Here is a 12732-nt window from a genome sequence, read left to right as displayed (position 1 = left end):
CTCCTGTCCATTGTAGTTGTATCCTCTGATTCCTTTGGTGCAAAATGCTCCATTATTTTCAATTTGTGCTATGCCCATCTCCTGCCTAGACCTATTAATCCATGCCAACCACAGGGACAAATGGAAGCAGATGATTGCACACTCAGCATCAACATTGTTGAGTTTCTATCACTGATTCTAAGGACTGTGCCAGAAGTGTACTCGGAAGACTCAAATGGTATAAGCGACTCTCAGTTCACAGATGGGCCATCTCACACCAGGATCTCCTACAAACGGCCATGTAATAATATCAGAAAAATCACACAATGGCTCCCAGTGATAAATACCCCAGTAAGTTTTATAGAACATTTTAAAACATTAGCTCAAGAGTAAGTTACCTTTTTTTTATAAGGTCATACTCTATAGAATGAAGTTTTAGAAATCTTCCCTTTTTCTGAATCTACATTTAATCATAATTGTAAATATACCAATAGAAAATTCACTTTTAAATTGATTTCTTGAAGGTTTATAATTGAATTTTAATCATGTGAAAGTGAAATTCATTATTATTGAAAATCTCACCACTTTACACTCTTAATATTCTATATTGTGTTTTTTACATAAAGGATAACATAGTCACTTAGGTAAGGCATCAATTTAAAAATGATGGTTAAGCATCTGGCTTTTGGTTTCAGCTCAGATCATGATCTCAGGGTCCTGAGATGGAGGCCTCTCCCTCTCCCCCTGCCCTCCCACTCATACTGTCTCTCTCTTTAAATAAAAAAAAAAAAAAAAAAAATCTTAAAAAAAAAAAAATCTTAAAAAAAAAAAAAAAACAACTTAGAGAAATATTTGTGTCCCCTCACTTAGATAGCGGTTTCAAACTGTTCTCCCAAAATTCCCAGAGACACTAGAAGAAAGGCAGGTCTGGAGCTGCCCAGGGTCCTTACCCCGCCTCACTCTGAATGTTGCCATTTTTTCCGTTGTATGTGATTGGCCTCCTCATTATGTTTCAGCAAAGTGTTCTGCAAAAGTTTGAAATTCAGTATAGAGCTGCAGTATAGAAGATGACTTTGTCACAAGATAGGATTCCAAAGTACCTTCAAAGTCATCAACAAAATTAAATAAGCATATTTAATATGAACAATATAATATTAATCTTTGCTATTATGAATATGCCACTGCATGTAAGTATTAAGTGTTTTAAACTTCATGTTTTATATGTAGTATGTGTGCAATATACAGAAATTTTCTTTAAACAAACTACCCAATTGAATGATTGATTATCCAATAATTCTGAATAAATGAATTTAATCAGTTATAGGTTCAAAACTGTGTAACTTACTTAGAAATAGATCAAAAAGCAATAAAATATGCACATAATTGTCGTTATTAATAATTGTTTCAAACTGTTTTAAGAAAATCGTTGCTTTTTAGAAAATTTTTCTTTATGTAAATTAGATTTTATACATTTGCAAATTTTTCATTTAAAGTCCAGTTCTTCATATCACAAAGTAATTCAAGTGTTGTCCCCATATTATTTTTTAAATCAGATTATTATAGTATTCTAAATTAATCAATTTGATGTCTATCGACTTATATGAAAATCTGGGAATATTTTAAAATTATGAGCAACTTTGCAATTAAACTTAGATCCTTACTACTTGGATCAGCAGCTAACTATTCATGTCAGATGTCTCAAAATTTTTACACATCTTGTGATTTTGGTGTTGATTATCTAAGATATATCTAAGGTGTTTATCTAAGGTGTTTACTTGAGTGAATCTATAAATGTAGGCAAATGGTTAATTAGGTTGGACACAAATATTATCACAATTTACATAATAACTACAAGTTTGTAGCTACAAGTTTGTAGCTATTATATAAGGTCTCCTAAGTTTAGTATCCAAAAAGATTTGAGTGGAGAAAGCAAAACAATAGTTCCCATTGTCTTAGGTTGACAATCAAGGACTAGGGACAGTTTGCCTTCTCAATGGGCCTTTGACCAGACAGCCAGGTGGAATTTTAGATCTGCTGCCTTTGGAGACAGATCACTTTTGTTGGACATAACCATTTGTGTCTGGTTTGGGAGAATTCCCCACAACCTGTATAAATGTCAAATAATATGTAATAAATATGCTATTTTACTTTTTAATATTTAAAGTGTACTAACTTTAGATAATTTTAATCCACTAAATTTTCTGATAAGTATTCTATAAAATATATTCTCTAATTAATATGTTACCTTACTATTGTTTATCTCAGGCTCCCGACTCTTCTCTTGGCCTCTGCATACATGATCAATAACTTGCTCTCCTCCTAGAAAGATTAAGGGTCAAAATGAGATTCTTTAACTTTCTTCTCAGTTAATATATGGGCTCTTTCAAAATGATCATTTTTAACCTTTCTTTCTTTCTTCTTTCTTTTCTTTCTTTTCTTTTCTTTTCTTTCTTTTCTTTTCTTTCTTTTCTTTTCTTTTCTTTTCTTTTCTTTTCTTTTCTTTTCTCTTTTCTTTTCTTTCTTTTCTTTTCTTTTCTTTTCTTTTCTTTTCTTTTCTTTTCTTTTCTTTTCTTTCTTTTCTTTTCTTTTCTTTTCTTTTCTTTTCTTTTCTTTTTTTTCTTTTTCTTTCTTTCTCCCTCTCCTCCCCCACCCATGGTAAAATTGTCCCTCTAGCCCCTCCATTCTATGATCTTGAATGCTCTCTTTCCTGCTTCTTTTGGGATCTTATTCTACCAATTAACTCAATTAGCCTCATTTCCCTTCCTTAACATTAAATTCTTATATTAGAAACAATTCCACATCACCAGTTTCAATAGTAAGTAATTCAAAAGTAACTCTTATTCCAGCAAATGCTTCTTGCATATTTGGAATTTTGGGAACATCGACACTTTGTGATTCCTTATAGTTTATAGAGACTAGATGCCTTCCAATCAAAAAGAAAATATTAGAATTCTACATTTGTACAGTTGATAATTCTGCTTTAGGTGATTTAATGTATTCTTCCCTAAATTAAACCATATTAAAACCACAAAACTAAGGAAATCTTATTTTAAAAACTCAGTTGAAATTATTTCAAGGAGTAAAAGAATACAAATAAAACTTGGGGGGAAAAGTAAAATGGACCCCCTTGTTAAAAGGGTAAAGTGGCTAATCAGCATTTTTCTGAAAACTTTTTGTCAGAGCTTTATTCCATGTAGGATCTGCAATTATAAATGACACAACTTTTCTTTAGATCTAACAAATTACCCACACACATGCTCAAAGGTCCTCCAACATTTAGTTAAAACAAAAGCAATATGCTACCTCTGTGAGGATTTATTTACTAATTGTGTTGTCTAATATGGCAGCCACTAGCCAACAAATGACGATTTAAATTATAATTTTAATTAAAATTAAATAAAACTTAGAATTTATTTCCTCAAATGCATTAGCCACATTGCACATGCTCAATAGTCACATGAGGCCAGTGGCTACCATACTGCAAAGTACAGATTTATAGAACATTTATGTCACTGAAGAAAATTCTATTGGACCGGTTTTCTTTAAACCTGTTGTACCCTCTACTTCCTCTTCTATATTGAGTGATGATACTAACTGGCTCAGGAAATTGTTAGGGAGGTTACCTGAAAGCACATGCATGAAAACTCATTGCCAACTGATATACATACAGTAACATATTTTATTCTTTGCTCTGCCATTTCTTTTTTTTTTTTAAGATTTTATTTTTTTATTCTTGAGAGACACAGAGAAAGAGAGGCAGAGACATAGGCAGAGGGAGAAGCAGGCTCCCTGCAGGGAGCCAGATATGGAACTTGATCCTAGGACCCCAGGATCACCACCTGAGCCACAGACAGATGCTCGACTGCTGAGCCACCTAGGTGTCCCTACTCTGCCGTTTCGTAGTCTGTTTTCTTTTCCATAATTATGGCTATTCCTTAAATTGAGGAGCAGATAAGTAAAAAGGCACATGGGATTGTATCACAAAATTGTTCTTCTGATTTTAAAATTATGTTTATAGTTTATTTTGGTAATTTCAACTTTTTAAAAAATATTTTATTTATTTATTTGAGGGAGAGAGTAAGTGTGCAAGTGAGGAAAGGGACAGAGGGAGAAGGAGGAGAGGGAAAGAATCTCAAGCAGACTGTGCTGAGCATGGAGCCTGACAGGAGGTGGGGGGGGCGAGAAGGGGAGGTAGGAGGGAGGGGAGGTGGGGGGAGGGGGAGGGCTCAATCTTACGACTCTAAGATTAAGATCTGAGCCAAAACCAAGAGTCAGATGCTTAACCAGCTGAGCCACCCAGGCACCCCATAATCTCAACTATTTTTTATCATTTTACTTGGTTACTCTCCTGTATCTCAAGATGGTAGTCATTTTTTTTTTTTTGTTCCATTCATGAAAAGTAGCTGAAAGTTCTAGAATAAACCATAAGGACTATAGATCTTGGTTGTTTTTATGGAGGGTGGGAGGAGGAGCAGAGGGAAAGGAGCAGAGAGAGAATCTTAAGTATTTTCTATCTTCAGTGCAGAGCCTGATGCAGGGGTCTATCTTACAACCCTGAGATGATGACATGAGCTGAAATTAAGTCAGAGGTTTAACCAACTGAGCCACTCAAGCACCCTGATATCTTGACTTTTCTGAAGTATCTAAAATAATGTTTTGATAGTACTTGTCCTGAAAGCCAATACTTAGATACCACAGACTATATAGCTATTAAGGTATTAATCTGCAAGAGTTGTATCAATGACCACTAAACATTTCCTTTGTAAGGCCAACTTAATTTATTCATAATTTATTCCATTCTCTTTTTTGCCAAGAATGAATTAGAAGAATTCATGTTTCAACTTCTTTATCAACACAGAGAAGTCTAATCCCAAGAACCAAAGCCCAACCAAAAAGCAACAAAGGCATAACCATTCAACTTTTGATTAAGGCAGTGATTTGAAAGTAGTTGGAGACTTACAGCTAGACAGATGGTCTCTAAACTAGTGAGGCTTGACTTGAAAATGTTATTTTTCCACATCATTAATTGGAATTCTCAGGACAGTATTAAGGGAAAAAGAGGGAGGGAGGAAGAAACAAAGGAAGGAAGGAAGACAGAAAGGAAAACAGAGGGAGAAAGAGGAGACAGAAAGTATCTACAGTCCTTTCCAAAAGCCTAAAAAGGTCATAGCCAGTCCTGTCTGGCTGGAATCAGCGCTAAGCTGTCAGGATAAACTAGGTGATACTAGTCTCGTTAATCTCTTATTTCCACAGCTCTTTGAGTTAAGCTGCCTGGGTCAAGTACTCCCAGGGGAAGCCAAAAAAATTCATATAACCCCTGCCATAAAAGAGCCCAGGAACCCAGTGAGTCAAACACAGCCTAAAATTAGCCTTACAGGTGCTAAATACCCTATCTTGGGCAGCCGCTTCTTCAAGTAGAAAACAAACATTGATTAAAGAACCTAATAGAATGTTTTGCCTTGATAATTGCAGAAGCTGTGGGAAAGAATACACATTTTGCAAATCGAACTTTGCTAAATGAGGGTCAGTAGCTCTTAAGCTTTTTATAGTAGAAGCTCAGCCCTGCAGTAAGTGAATATTTTAACCACAGGAACACTGAAAATTCAATGATATTTTCATAATTGCAATTCGGATAGTCAATAAACACTGTAACCTGAAGTAGCTCACTTTGAAGAAAACTTGATTGCCTAGCTGAAAACATTGTACTACATAATATTAATAAACCTAACTACTGAACTCTGAATATAATAGGACAATTACCTCCAGGAAGCATTAGTATTCATTATACCCAAAACATTAGTTTATATAGACAGCTGCAGACACAACCCATGTAGTACAATTATAGCACATCAGAGACGTTCCATAGAATGTTATTTGAAATTTTCTGCACATCTTTGTTATCTGCCTCAGATACTTTCTCTTAAAAATGTCTAGGCTGAATAAGAAAAAATATATACATATAGTTATCTATTTGTGTAGATAAAAATATAGATAAGGAAACATGATTTTTGAACTCTTAATGAAAAGTGGTAATCTATAGGATATGAATTTATGCACATTTTTGTATTTAAAATAAGAAATATTTCGGATAAATAACATTATAAAATAAATGTTAGACATTAAGAGAGTCTTATACTTACCACTAAAATTTAAAGTATCGCCTTCAATTGTTTGACTTCAATTTGGCTTCACCTAATTATGTATATTAATTTCAAAACATTATAAAATAACTAAGGAAAAAGAGGAGGCATTATAACCAATCTTCTAGAACAGAATGTAGCCTTAGAAATGAAAGTTTGTGTGATGCTCAAAAAAGTAGTAAAGGCCACCCTTAAGTCCTCAAATATGCATATTGCTTTTTGGAAACCTAATGCATCCTCGTTTAGAAAGTAACATGCAGAAATGACATCTCTCAAAAGTTCTAAATAATTAATGAAACCACAAAGCAACCCCAGATAAGTAAAGAACTATTTAAAGGGGAAATAAGATAGCAGAGCATATTGAATGAAGATAGTAACCAAAGACAATGACTTTATCAGAAAGATCAAAATTATTCGGAGCTCCTCCCTAACTTCCTTAATGCTTGTGCTGAGATACTGTAGCAGTGACTGGGCTTTCATGGAAATATCTTTGACTTTGCCAATTGAGGGATTCCAGAACCCAGAATATATATCAGATTAATATTATAGGCCTTCAATCAGGCCAACAGCACTGATGCAGAAAATAACTGGCATTGAGATATTAGACAAAGTCAGGGTTAGCATCAGGGTGATTGGAAGGATCGCTATTCACTACTTTTGTTCTTTGAAAGAGCATGTTTATGGCAGACGTATTTAATTGGGTTTCATTTAAATCAACTCTGCAATTATTTTTACTGACTTTTAGTTTGTGTTGGTCATTGTCCTTTCAACTATTTCTTATGCTTAGGAAGGAAATTCACATCAGTGAATTAGGTTTAAAAATAAGATGCAAAATATACGTTATCCAGCATCACTATTTCCATAGACAGCTAAAATTGATTGACATTCGTTTTTTATTTTGATTATGAAACAGTGATGCTAATTATAAATGATTTGAAAAATACAGAAAGATAAAATTTAAATTTTTAAATAACTTTAATTCTAACACCAAAGATAATAATCGTAAACTCCTTGGAAAAATTTAAAGAACCTTTGTCTAGTAATGTGTGTATAGTATATGTTTATTTAACCTGTTTTCCTAATATCCTGTTTTGAGCATTTCTAAAGATACCAAACATTCTTGAACTTTTGCTACAAAGTATTGACTGCATCATTTCTTTAGGCAATATTAGACAAGTAGCTCATTTCTAATTCCTGTTACTCTAATTTTGCAGAAGATATCTTATGCATACATTTTTATGCCAATTCAATTTTTATTTTTTTAACTGAGGCACAATTGGCATATAACATTATATTAGTTTCAGGTATGAAACAAAATGATTTGATATTTGCGTGTAGTGCAAAATGTTCATCACAATGTCTGTCACCATATAGAGACAGAAGTTTTTTTTTCATTGTGATGAGTTTAAAGATGTACTCCCTAGCAACTCTCAAATATACAAGACAGTATAATTAACTGTAGTCACCATGCTGTACATTACATCCCCAGGACTTATTTACTTATAACTAGAAATTTGTGCCTTTTGACCTCATTCATGTATGTCACACATTCCCAAAGCCTCAACCTCTGGTAACCACCAATCTGTTCTCTGTATCTATGAGCTTTTTTTTTTTTTCCCTAAGATTTCACATATTAAGTGAGATCCTACAGTTTTTGTCTTTGTCTAACTTATTTCGCTTAGTATAATGTCAACAAGGTCCATCCACATTGTCAAAAATGGCAATATTTCATTCTTTCTTAAGTATTATTTATATTTTATTTATTTATAAATAAGCTAAATTTATTCCTTATGTATCTGTCTCACATTTTCTTTATCCTATCATCCACTGATGGACACTTAGGCTGCTTCCACATCTTGGCTATTATAAATACTGTTGCAATGAACTGGTGATGGAGGGGGAAGTGGCAAATATCCTTTCAAGTTAGTGTTTTGTTTTGTTTTTTTAAGATTTTTTATTTATTTATTCATGAGAGACACAGAGAGAGGCGGACACACAGGCAGAGGGAGAAGCAGGCTCCATGCAGGGAGCCCGACGTGGGACTTGATCCCGGGACTCCGGGATCAGTATGCCTGTGGATTTTATACAAATTAGTAGAAGAGGGGAAAAACAAGTCATCACATTCTAGTTGACATTTTAACATTCTTCATTAAAGAAAGTATCTACTCTATTAAGCCCATCCTTCATCTTTGTTGTTACACATAGTTCATTCCTTTATATCATTGAGTAGTATTCCATTGTATAATACAATTTATTTATCCATTTTTTAAAAGATATATCAGCCAAACTCGAGTCAGATGCTCAACCCACTGTGCCACCCAGGTGCCTCAAACGTGTGGCTTTTAATTAAATGACATAACTTCCAAGGATTCTGTGCCCCCATAGCTGAACAAGAATGATGGTCAACTATTTAATCTCTGTGGCCTTCTGTTATGTTTGTAGGATAAGAACCTCCTGAGTTTGTTTCTAATTAATAACAAATTCATTATTTTTAGTGGACTCTTCATTATTTCTTTACAAAGACAATGGAGATTTAAATAAGGACAATATTTAAAAACTTGGTAGTAAACTCATACCCCAAGTAAAAAAAGATGTGCAAATGAAGAACTGACTTGAATAATTTTACATTTTGGTTTCCAAGTTGACAAAACAAAGCAGAAATCACAGCCATAAACTTCTCAACAATACTTCTATTCGGCTTAATATTGTTTTCCAGCAAACTTAAAGGTGATTTACCTTCTTCTAGTTAGTTGGAACTTGTAAGGAGAATGTACACACTACAATCTGTCCATACACAGAAATTAATCTTCTCTGATGTTTGATTTCTTCTATTGTTGCATTCTTCTGGCCCTAAGAATAGAGATATGAATAATCTTCTGTATAAATTTGCTGATGGATTTTATAGTAGCTCCCATGTCTTCATTTACTTTCCTTCGAAATGTCTGCATTTCACTTTAGGCTCTGAGGATATTATAAACATAATTAATGTGCAGCTACAAAGACACATGTGGGATAATAGCCCCACTCACCACTGTTAAATTAGGAAGTAAAAAATAATGGATTAGAGAAGTAAACTACTGACAAATTTGCTTTAGAAACTTGAAGATTAAAATGGGTCTCTTACAAATGATATAAATCAGTAGATAAATTTCTAATTTTATGCATTTTTTCTATGTGTTTTCTTAAATGTATTCAGAAAATCACCCATTCTGTGTTTCAGGTTTTCCAATTACAAATAAGATTATTACACTTAATACACAGAAGTGCAGTAATGATTAAAATGAGATGGTATGATTATAGTGTCCAAAAATGTATTTGGAGTCATTGTGGGAACTACATAACATTTAGATCCCATATATTATGGTTCTAGAATCTGATGCAGGGCTTCTATCACAAATGGCATCTTCATGTAGTTATATTATCTAAGGTCAAAATACTTCCAGGGAGAAAGAACTCACAGCCTCTTGAGAGATAGCTATTTAATTTTAAAATAGCATCTATCAAGCATTTACTGTGTATCCAAAGGGATGCAAACAAATTTTAAAGTCTTACTTGTATTTTCAAGTTTCTTACTTTCTTTTTGAGGAGACAAGGTTGACACACATAAAAGGGGTAGAAGACATGAGCACATAGAGGTAACCAGATCTACATCTAGGAAAATACTAAGCATAGAGGGAATTTAAAAGAAGAGGGGACCCATGTGGGCCAATCAAGTGGCTTCATGATGCACGTAGGCTTGCAGCAAGCCTTAATGAACCCTTTTCCTATTGAAAGCAAAATCAGAGAGTGAGAATTAATAAAGTAAATACAGTAGGAAATATCAGTAAGAATATTGATTGTCAGCAAAAAGATAAAAACCAAGCTGCATGGTTAGAATGGGACCAAACTGAAAATACAGAATATGCATATTGAAATGTACTTCCAGCCACAAAGAATCCTTCAACCAATGGGAATTTCCCATTCTAATGCAACTTCCTTGGCCTTAGTGATTCCAAGAAAATTTGTTGAATAAGGCTACCACAAAGTATAACTACTATTTGCCATGGGCAACATTTTTCAAAATGTTCCTAAGAGTGAATATTGCCTGTTTTACATAGTGTGTATGAACATTTGTCTTTAAAACACCCCCCCCCCGCCCCGGCCACACAAAAGATAGCAATATTTATGCCATGTTATAATTCATTTTATTCATGTGAGTTGATTATTTTTTATTAAATGAAAATATTCACAATTAGCAGTTCCAACAAGATTATATCTAAAATGGTATTTAGTAGGTAAAGTAGAGATAAATCACAGTAAACCAGAACCTCTTTTCTGGATTGTATTAAAGCTCCCAAGCCTCAGAATGGTCAGTTCACTTGACATCCAAGGGGAACATAAGGTGGCTAGATATATGGTGTAAAAGAACAAAAAAATCGAGGTGATTTTTCCATATATATATATATATATATATATATATATATATATATATATATATAACTGGAGACAGAGCCAAAGAACCCCAATTAATTCAGCACTATTTGGCACAATTGGCACTCCCTGCTGAGAGGAGACTCAGATCTGAGCTAAGCAAAAGGTCTGAATTGGCTCTTCATAGTTAGAAAGATGTGCCTCCCCAGATGAGTATTACTTACCAGCATTACCTGCATTGCATTCTGGGGGCAGCTAATATTGCAAGTTGCTGCTATCATACTTAGCTAATCAGTAAAGAAAGACCAATGTGCAACATTTTCCCCAAATTTACGAAGAATCTGGCCATCATGGATCTGAAATTTGTGTATGTGTTTTCAAGTGCATGCATGGGTGTGCATGTTTATGTGTAAGGTTTATATGTGAAGTTGCTGGGTTTGGTAAAAATAATTCCATCAATCTTTAGCTCTGCTTTTATGTGGGAGTGTGCGCACTCTGATGTCTGTAGCCAAGGGCAAGCTTTTCCACGATCCGTTTGTATTAAAATCTATTAAGTTTGCCTTCACATCTCTTAAGGCCTTCCTTTTTTCCTAACCCTTGACAACTCAGTGTCAATTATTTTGGAACCAAATATACAAGGAATTTTTAAAAATAATCCTGACTTCTATTCAAAGAAAAACAAATTTCTTTCTTACTTCTTTTTTTTTTTCAGAAAAGTTCTTACTAAGAAGCTAAGAAATTAGTCTGGATCATATTTGATGAGAAGGTGGATAGCTCACTTTATTCTTACTATCATTGCATTAAAAATTTGTTGATATTTATTATAAAAACTAGATTTTCATTAGTAATCAGGAATCTAATAAATTGCTCTTTTGTCAAGAAGTCGACAAACATGTAAAGCGCTTCACCTTTTTGTTGATAGAAGTAAATATTTCATTAGCATGAATATTTGTAAATTATTTAAGAAGTTTTTAGATAAAGAGATTTTAGGATAGATACATTGTGGTTTTTTTTTTATGACAACTCGTGTTCAAATAAATTTTGCTAATGCTTTATGCTTCAATTATCTTAAGCTTTATTGTGTATCTGAGAAGTATGAGTTTTACCTGAAATTATTTTCAGTACTGTAAAATGGAGTGTTCCTTTCTCCAATTCCTGCTATTGAGTGTTGGATTGGATGCTTCCTCTCCTTTTCCATAGCCCTCCAGGCAACATATGTTATTAAACCACAGACAGTCACCAGGGAGAGCCGTGAGCATGTGGGAAATTAGGGTTCCTAAGTAGAGAGAAGTTGGTAAATCTATAAAAGTGTGGATAATCTCTCTCTTGGGCCATCTCTCTACTTTAAATTATCCCTGTTAACCAAAATAAACTTACGGAATCATTCCATGGTTAATGCACTTTGATATATTTTGCTCAATTGTGGTCAGGAGGTCTGTCTTACATTTCTATAACAAATGTTTTCTCTTGGTACTCAATGCTATTGATTTTGTGGGCAAAAGGACGTGATCAATGAAGTGACAGTTGCAGCCTAAAAATGATTGGGGCAGGAAATATAGTAATGATGAGCTAACCTCAAAAGGCTTAGCTTTGAGATGCTTATCTGGACCTCTTGCCTTCTCAAAATTGGGAGGGAATCCTGAGAGAGCTACTTTTTGCAAAGATTCTGTTGACACATACTTTCTGTCAGGTCAAAAATACCATAAGAGCAACTTTTCCACTGTATTTTAGCCGAGGGGCTATAAACTCTTAAAGGGCAGGTTAAAAAAAAAAAAAAAACAACTTATATTCGTTATAAGTTTATAACGTTATATAATGGAGAGAGGTGACACCAAGAGTTCTTAACTTCAAGTCCTATGAAAGGATCAAGTTACATTTCTTACTCATTTTCAGCCATAAAGGTGGCCATTCAAGAAGTAAATCTTCCCTACCATAGAAACATTAGCTGACAAGTATATTTTGTCTGTATTTATATTTATACTGAAGTTTTTACAGTATCCATTGTATGCTCATCTAATTCATGACATGTTTATGCTGATAGAATCATATTGTTTTTAATATTTTATTTATTTATTTGAGAGAGAGTGCAAGAGAGAGAGAGAGAGAGCACAAATAGGAGGAGGAGCAGGAGAAGCAGAAGCAGACTCCCAGTTGAGCTAGGAGCCCTACATTAGGCTCCATCCCAGGACCCTGAGATCATGAC

The sequence above is a fragment of the Canis lupus genome, chromosome 16, assembly GCF_003254725.2.
Source record: "Canis lupus dingo isolate Sandy chromosome 16, ASM325472v2, whole genome shotgun sequence".
Lineage (NCBI taxonomy): Eukaryota > Metazoa > Chordata > Mammalia > Carnivora > Canidae > Canis > Canis lupus.
This window is presented reverse-complemented; position numbering follows the sequence as displayed.